Consider the following 9,768-nt stretch of genomic DNA (forward strand, 5'->3'; position numbering starts at 1 on the left):
CAGAGTGCACACATCATTAGTCGAAAGGCTCGCATCCGTTATGCTTTCAGTGGGGCGAGATCTAAATTAGAGAGCCAATTAACTCTGCTAATAGCCCTCTCCTATTTAATCTGGAAGACAATGGGGATTGAAGAAGAAGCTTTTACAATATCCTCTTTCTGCCACGATTCTGAGGGTCTGCGTTTGCCTCCTTGTTTTCACTTCAATTAGCCCAGTGCTTTCTATGATTAAGTACCTATAATTATTTTTCAATTAAGGCTTTGATCTGGTGTGTACTGTATACAGCTCCTTAGCGTGCCTGGAAGAATGAGGATGAAACAGTAAATTTGTTCCCTTCTGTGTTGTGTTGATGAGGGTGCAAGTGAGATTAAGCATTGCCGAGCTGCTTAGAAAGCTGCTGCAGCCACAGAACTTGATCAAACATTGACGAGATTTTTTTTTTTTTTTTTTTACTTAGACTTTAATACTGCAGCATCATTTTTTTCTTTTTTCTTATTGATGTTACAAAAAGAGTGACACCAGAATCATGATCGCAATTTCATTGTTTCTATAACTCCTCTGTTTCATATGTTTTCCAAGCTGATGCACCGGAATGTTCCGCCTTCTCCCCAGGAAGCCAAATGATTCAATTTGCCAAATGATAACGCATTCAAAAATAAATATGATTGGACTAACCAGTAGCTCTGTCCCAGTTTCATACTTACGTTGTAATTCTAAGCAGGTTTTTGTGGTGTGTTCACGTTACAAAAACACTGGTTTTTGTGTGTGCTGGTGATGGGTAGTATTTTCCCTCAATCCCAGGCACTGAAGAAATCAAGGAGTTACTCTCAGCTGCCAAGATTAAAAAGAAGAAAAAGGTAAAACAGTGCCAGATAGACAGTATCTTGAAAATAAAAATAATTCAGGATTAAATCTTTAGAAAACACTATACTCGATTAATATGCCCCTTTTTCAGATATGTATATTTTAATCTCACAGTATTTGTATGTATTTATTTATTAAGGTAGAAACAGTATATTTTAAACTATTTTCCTGTACTTTATAACTTACAGTTCTTATAAATTAGGATTATTGCTGTTTTTACTGATTTATACAATTGCTATTGCTGAGATAAATAAAGCTGTATCAAATCAAACTCACGTCAAACTGTGTATTAATTACATCATCTTTAGTCAGTCTGTGGATCTTTTGTGTCCTAACTGCTAAATCGTAAACTACGGCAATTAGGATCTACTTTATACAATAAGTATGTAGTGAGGAAATGCAACACAGTTTTTTTTTGTTTTTTCAACTTTATATCCTCTAAACACTGACTTTTTAATGCAGCCCGGTGACCTCGAAAACTGTTGAGTTTCACAGAAAACATTTCTACTTGTGGTCAGACACGTATCCAGAGGAGGGTAAGTGAGCTACAAGCTATAAGGCAAGTACATAGCTACAGTACAGAGACAGAACAGACTTTTCATTTTGTCTTAAAACTTATATTTGTACACATTTACATGTAACATTAATTTGTTCACTTTGTGGTCTAGTATTATTGCATTAAATACACAAATATTCTTTATATTCTGTTTTCTTCATACTGTATTTAGACCTTTAGATTCATTAATATACAGTAGATTACTGATGGTTAGGCAGTAGCTTTTTCATATTTGTACTCATGACTTTGACATTTTTCTACAACGGCACAGTTCACTCTTTGGCGGTAAACAACAGCAAAAGTGCTTGATCCTGTAATGCACAACAAGCTACTTAATAACACTTACAGGCTTTTATAATTCCTGTGTTTACCCAGCTACCTGAGGTGAAAGGTATCAAAACAGTGGTGATGTGCAGGGTAAAATGACAGTGTTGGTTAATTATCTGTAAAACCCCAGGAATTAGAGGAATTCGCCATAAAATGGAGAATGGAGAAATCAAGCACACATTCCAGGGTGAAGACCCAGAGAGTATGTGTTTAAAGCTAACCAAAGGATTCGTCGGGTTCATACTCATGACCAAACCCAGAGTATCATAGCAAGTGTACAGCGCTGACGTAATTAATGGTTGACAAGTGTCTACTGCTGTTCATTGCAATAGCTTCCAATGGAGAGAAGTGTCCACCTCCATAGGAATAACAATCAAGTGAAAGCAATGTAGATACACACCGTCCCACCTTCAAAATCCCATTAAAAGTTTGCAACAAAAAAGTACATTTGTGAGCATGTCAGAGTTTGATTCCCATTATATTTTGGCCTGTATTTGAAACTTGGACTCTCTTAGCGAGCGCAGGGTGAGAAGCAGAAATCCACTGAGGGGCCAATAATTAACTCCTTTACTGTAATTAAAACACTTGAGTCTCTTAAGGGTGTCAGGCTCCTAATGAGCTGTGACATTTCAAAGGCTCCACTTACCCAAAACTGTACTGTCAGTGTGCACCTCCTATACATAGATGGTTCTGCACAGAGCAGGGAAAGTGGTCAGTGCTAGTGCTAGTAGGAAGAAGGAGAAAAAAAAATAAAAGGAGAGGAGAAGAAAGAGGAAGACGGGACACTTTTACTGCCCTAGAAGGGTAGAGAGAGGAGGAAATAATGAAATATCAGGGCATTGTGAAAAATAGAAAAATAAAAATGGGAGGTGCAGGTAGCAGTATGGTTGGGAGAAGGAGGGGGGGGGGTTAGGAATTGTGTCTGAAACATTTTGTATGACCTCCTCCTTCGCCCATCCATCAGCCAGGCTGGCTCATTATTCTAACTAGCCAGTTCTTTTCTTCTGTTGCAGGACGCCATCAGCTGCAATCTGCATGCCAATTATTGGCCAGACCCCCTGATACCCCTGCATGGAAAATGATCTGTCAAAGAGGAAAAAAAAAAAACGAAAAAGCGAGAAGACTTGTGCACTGTAGCCCCAATCTCTCCACCCCACCCACCTCCCCCCTTTTTACACTCTATTCCTCTCCCTCCGCTTTCCTGTACAGCAGTGACAGGGCTTCCTAGAAAATTAATCTATGGAAAAGAGAAGAAAAAAATTATAAATGTAGCTATTCTCCCACTCTGGCCGCTCAGTTCTCTGGGCTCCGGAGGGCAGGGGAAGTGGAGTTTGTGATAATTGCCAGGGAGAGGGGGGTGATAACAAAGGGACACTCTTCCCCTGAATGTTACACTAAGGGCAAGAGGAGCGGTCATGAAGCAACCATCATGCTTTTTCTGCTCCCAGGTATGCACCCTTTTTCCTTTCGTTCCCATGTATTTCATCATCAAATTACAGATGAGATGAGCTGCCATTTCTGATAACTCTCTTGATCTCTTAACTGTGCTGGACAGGCAGAACCGGTAATAAAGACATCGGATGACAGTGGGCCATGTGGTAATCACTAAAACCACATGAACTGTGGCCAGTGATTGTAAGGAACTTCCCTAAACTCGGCCGCCTCCTTTAGACACCACGGCAACGCCTGTCGTCTTTCCACGGTTTCTAGGCATGAAGTCAGCTGCCGACAAACAGTGGTAGATAAATTTAAATTCTTTGTCATTTTTTTTAAACAAAGGGTCCTTTGAGACAACTTTTACCTCCCAACTTTTCTCAACTAGCCACAATCAAGCTGATGTTCTATGAGTTTGTTAAAAACTTTGCAGATTTGCAGACATTGGAAAGTTGGTCTTAAAACATGCACGGGAGGGTACGAGGGCGGTATGGTGTTGGAGGGGTTTGAACTCTCATGCCACAGCTTCCAGGTCCAGATCTTGGCCTGGTGTGGCTTTTCTGGGTGGAGCCACTATGTTCTCTCTGTGCCTGTATAGGTACTTCAGTTTCCTCCAAGACTCCTAAAAAGTGCAGTTAAGTTAATTGGTGACTCTAAATTGTCTTTATGCGTTGCAGAAAAACTGGCAACCTATCCACAGTCTACCTTGGAGTTTAGCATGGGGCATGTGACATGAACACAGAACCAGAACTACTTATACGTTTTCTCATTTCACAGCAACAGATTATGACAGAGCACAGGACCCGGCGTCAAATAGTGACTTTTACTATGTTCCAATGCATCTCAAACGGATGCTAAAGGTACCTTTTGGCTTCACTATTGGGTGCCCCAGGAACGATGGTGCACTCATGCAGAGCGGCTTCTACCAGTGCTGCCAGATCCTGGCAAAGTAAAATAATTGTACAAAATTTCCAGAATTATCAATTATAAGTGAAACTATCGTACATTTCAAAATCCAGGCTGCAGAGCAAGTTGTAAGATCAAAGAAGGTCTCATGTAGCTCACCTCAACGTGACTGGAGTCTACATCTTAATTTGTAAAAAAAATAGGTGCAGATCAGTATTTGTTATACCGCAAACTAAACCAACAAACCCTGAGCAGCACTAGACAGTGGTCCGACAGTAAATAACTTGTAGCAGTGTCTGTTAAATGGCACAACAAATAGAGGATACTGTACCTTAAGATAGAGCCAAAATGGCGGCCAATTTCACACTTTACAATTTTTGTTCTAAACACTACATATTTAAATGCAACATTTAAACTGTGCAAACACAGCAGCTTAGTTTGGGTTAAAAAACCATGAGTGTTGGTTTATTGTAGGGTTACACACTAAAAGAACATATCAGGGTGAGTAAATTTGTTGCAGTCGGCCTTAAAAATGTGTACTTCCTTAAATCACGTGTTGGTTTGTTTACAGAAACTTCTTGTGTTTTGTTCAATGTCTTTTTCCTGTAGTGAGCTTACCAGCATCAAACCTACGTAGTAGTAAAACCAAATCCAGTTTTACTTGCCTCTTTTTTCATATTAGCCTTTGTTTGCCTGTTTCAAACTATTTTACATTATGTCCAGTTTGCCCACCTCCTACAATTTCAAGTTTCCAAAATTGGGAGGCTGCCAAAACCACACCAATGTGCACCACGCGACAGCAGTCGTAAAGTCATATTTGTCACAAGGGGGCTAATTGTCAATTTAGCTTTAATTATGAATGTGTTATTTTTTTCGTGGCTGCTAGTTTTTGGAAGATGAATAATAAATGAAAAGAAGGTGGCGGGCAAATTACGACTTATTAGTGGCTCAAGCAATAAAACAACGGGATATGATCTTGACAACACGAAGACAAAGTTTCACTTTGCTGTCTGGTTTTAAAGCCAAATCCCCGTTGTCCTTTCCTTAAGAGATGAGGCAATAAATCTATGGGAATGACAGTTGAGGAAAAAAAAAAAACAACACAAAGCCGACCTGATCCCGATTTTAAGCACATAGAGAAGCACTGGAGCCAGGAGAGGAACAGTCACTCGGCAGTAGCGGTGGAGAATTGGGTTTGCTCTGTCTTTCTTTGTGGTGCATGTGTGTGAGCTTTGATTAAAGACAGAAGATTCTTTAAGCACATTAGGGCCATTTTGTCCAATTGTTTCACGCCTTCTTCCATATCCACCCGCACAAAAGATATAGACTGCAGCACAAAGAGATGCTCACCCTCTTTACTCTGCTCTATCACAGTGAGCAGGCCCAGTGCAGGCACGAACAGGCAAGGACCAGAGGAATTATGCTCTTGTGTTAGTACTAGTAGCAGCAGTGTAATGTCTTATCACTGTAAGGGCAGATGAAGAAATGACACACAAAGGCAAAGGGAAGCGAAGGTACTACGCAGCCTCATGTTTATAGCCCAGAAGACGGTGTTTTTTTAAATAAAGGTCAGTAATGAAAAATTTAGTTGCGACAAAATATGTATGTATATATACATATATGATTAAGACTTCTCACAGAAGGCCAATCTAATATCTTGTTAATACACTCAGTCTTAGCAGCCCTGATAGGGTCAATAATTGATGTGGTTGTCGTGCCAGAGAAGCACTTCTGTAGCCTGCAGTACAGTTGTGTAAAATTGCCACTGCTTTAAGCTAACAGGCACACGCATTTCATTTGCAATCATCCCCTCAATTCAAAGTCTCTGGGTCTGAGGTGGAAATGCAGCAGACAAAACCGCATTTCAATATTCACAGAGAAGAGGAAAATGACTCTGTTAGCATACTCAGTAAGAGAGCTGAACCCAGGCCAACCAGCCACCATACCCTAGAGTAATAATTAAGAATCCTGTCGCCGAGTTGTCAGTAGTCAATTACACCTCCTGTTCACTCGGGCGCACGATCTGACTGCAAGCAATGCGAAGACACTGGAGCTGTCATCAGAGATGGAGAAAGAAGCAAAATGACTGAAATGAAGATTACTGTGTAGTGGGGATTTTGAGCGGGGTTTAACGGTGTCTGTCAGGAGGTGAGTGCTGAATGCGAGTGACCAAACGCCCTCCCAAACATGAAACCATTATTGCCGATTACACAGAACGGGGACTTTGGTGGTGCATTAATTGAAGCTTTGGCTCGCATCAGTTTCCAATTACTTTTATGCTAGCCTACGGTTAATGCAGTGACAATGGATTGTAGGAACACACTCAACGGACGGAGCACTAGGCATGAAATGAGGGAGGTTCTCGTCATTGAGAGTGAATATAGTCAGATGTGTGAAGCAGTGCTGTTCCTCTGAGCAAGACTGTGGAAATGTCGGACGTACAGAGTAGTTGAGAGCCAACACCAAAAGCTACTGTAAATACATGAAGCCCACTACACTACTGGACTTATTGAAGCTACTTGAACTGGCAAACTTAGAGCAGTAAGACCATGCAAAATGTTCAAGTGAACATTTTCTAGCAACTGATTTACACATGATTAGTCTTTACTAGTTAAGGCGTCTGACACCAGATAATGCCTCACACTCAACAAAGTTATGCTGTATTATTCCTGTGCCCATCAAGGTATCATATTTAAATGTATTAAGAAACTTTGTCCTTGAACTGCTTTAAAAAACTTTTCTGCTGTCTCTAATTCTCATTAAATGGACTGAGTGGTACCAAAAATGTTTAAACTGAGAACATATTAGATCAATAATGGTATGTACACATATACATACAACACTGTAGCTAGTCGTGTCCAGAGATTTAAAGTAAGTTATGATATTAAAAACTGAGATCAAAGGTCTCTGATTTGATTGGCCGTTTACATATACAATTTACATTTTGACACCAAATCTAAACCTTAGTGTTATATTCTTTGCATCATTTAGAGGATACTTAGCATTTATTCTGTGCTTCAGCTTTACATTGATTATTTAACCCGGTTTAACCTTTGTATTTATCCTCTTTCATAAAACACAATTTAGAATAAACTGTTCCATCTCATCTCTCTGTAACATCTCTGTGAGTTTGTAATTTGTGAGAAGACAAATTTGGCCTAACACCACTATTGAGGCTTGTTTAAGGGTACAATTATGTTGCAGTTCTCATTTAACACCATTAAAAAAGTGAAAACCTAAAAGACAACTTGTGTTTTAGCAGAGTTTTCACACTGACCTAGTTTTTCTTCCAGTGAAACTGAAGCATCTCTACACTGATCAATATTTACCATCATAAAGTGGCGCAATATTTTAAACCCTAATGTATTAAAAGCTGGATTTGCTTGACTTTGATCATTTGATAATTGCTTTTAGCACCTGTGGTTTGCTTGCCTCCCCCTTTACGAGTGAAAGAACTCCTCAGCAGAGTTTGTAGCTTTTACAGTGAAGGCACAGACAGCTGAGGAGCCACGCAGCACCCTGCTGTGTGACGCTCTGAAAAGGCTCCACTCTCACATCTGCTCCACATTGCCCCTGCTCAGCATGTCTCAGATTCAACCACATCCCGATTCTTATCACAATATGAATTAAACCTTGATTTTCTGTCCACTCAGCAAGAGAGCTCTGCCAGTGATATTGGGGCTACATCGTTTCACACTCTGGACAGGCAATCCGCAAAGATATGCAAAGGGAAGTAAGTTGATTTTCCTCCCTTTTTTTTTTTTTTTTTTTTTTTTTTTTGTTGGTGATGGCCTCAAAAATTGCAATAAGGGTTCTTGACACTGATTTGTATTTATTTATTTAATTTTTCACCTATCCTCATATTCAAACCCTTTCTGTTACCAACCCATCTCTGAGGATTTTGCTTGGAGGAGGGGGAAAAAAAAAAAAAAAAGAAAATTAAAATCCATCAGCTAATGTGTCGCCTGGTAATGAAATAAGAATCTGACACTCTCTTGCATTGAAATGCAAAAGAGGTGTCCTGGCGTTACCCTGGCAATTTATCATAAAAGCCAGTGAATTTCTACTTAATATACATGAGGTACAGTGAATTATTACAGGGCTTGCCATTATAACAAACTTCTCAAAGTGCGCAGACAAAAGGGTCAAGTATATTATTTTCCCTTACGTCACTTGGGCAGACGATCTAAATGGCTTTCGGAAGTTGGGGAATTTCATACTTTCTTTGAATATGTTTTACACTTTGTCCCATTTTGCACAATGCTACCCTTTTTACCCTCTGTTCCCTTCTTTTGGTGTAGAGAAAATGGAAGCGAGGGAAGAGAGAGGCAGGGCGAAAAATGTCACCTGCTAGTATCTGAGTGCTTTTCCAAAGCTCTAATTCATCTCTGCCAGCAGCATGTCTCCACTTTCCTTTTCTTCTCGCCTGCACCAAAATGAGGCCTATAAGTCCACGGATTCACCCACTCATCAACCTCTTGGCTTTTTAAATGCAAAAGCAACATTAGGCACAAAGGGTTTACATTATACTGACGAAACAACACAACACAAAAACCCATGATTAATAATTTCCTCCTAATCTTGTGATTCCGCCTGGTTAAAATAATCAATAGGTAACAAAGCACATGATTGATACATGACCATGTTCAATAAGTGTAGTCACTGTGGGACAATGGTGAATAATGCCCAGTAATATCAAGTGGGCTGCACTGTATCATGTGATTGATGAGTTTTGTCAAGCGACAGCCTAAAACAGTTTATGCAGCTGTCAAATAAATGATTAATAAAATGGATTTGAATATCACCTCGAACAGGAATCATGTTTCTGTTACACACAACATCCAAACCCTTAAGTGTTGTATTCACTCTGTTCACAACATAGTGGTGAAATTATGATGGTGTGTAGTGTTATTTTTAAATCCCTCAAATAAATCCAGCCATGTCATTGGGAGACTTTAATTGCAAATCACTTTATTTGGATTTTTTTTTACTCCTTCTATCTTGTATTCTATGACTATATACTGTACGTGTGAATTATAATCAAAGACCACACGCGAGCTGTGATGGGTGACACATAACTGGAGCCCAGGGATTGTGAAAATGCATTAAACGTGACACATCAAAGTGTTTTGCCCCAGACTGAAGACTGTCATATCAACATATGATGCATGTAGTCACCGCTAATGTATAATTTATATGAGACATTTCACTGAGGGAGGCATTATGCCATTATCATATCGGAGAATGTCTTTAGTTCTCCCAGGGGACATCTCAGCAAATCACAATGTCCCAAGCAAACCAGGGCCAAAGATTAATGATAAACATGACAAGGACAAATTAGAATATGTAGAAGTTAGTATCTGTGAGCCACGCCAAATATCCCGGAGCTAAATAAACCCACGTGCATCTCGATCTGTTCCCTGTTGTCCATTTTTATAAATAGAACTGTCGGCCTATTTATGAACTAATACATGATGTATTTTTTGTCGGACATGACTCCAGTGGTCGGTTTAATAATACTGCAGACATGGAGTAATTAGCATCGACACACCCAGTGATCACTAATGGATCAGTAAAGTGCTCGCATCCCATTCGTCGATCAAATTGGTAAAACCACAGCGTCACCACAATTGACCACAATTCTTGTTAAAAGGTAGATGAGGAAGATCGGTACAACTCTC

The sequence above is a fragment of the Channa argus genome, chromosome 8, assembly GCF_033026475.1.
Source record: "Channa argus isolate prfri chromosome 8, Channa argus male v1.0, whole genome shotgun sequence".
Lineage (NCBI taxonomy): Eukaryota > Metazoa > Chordata > Actinopteri > Anabantiformes > Channidae > Channa > Channa argus.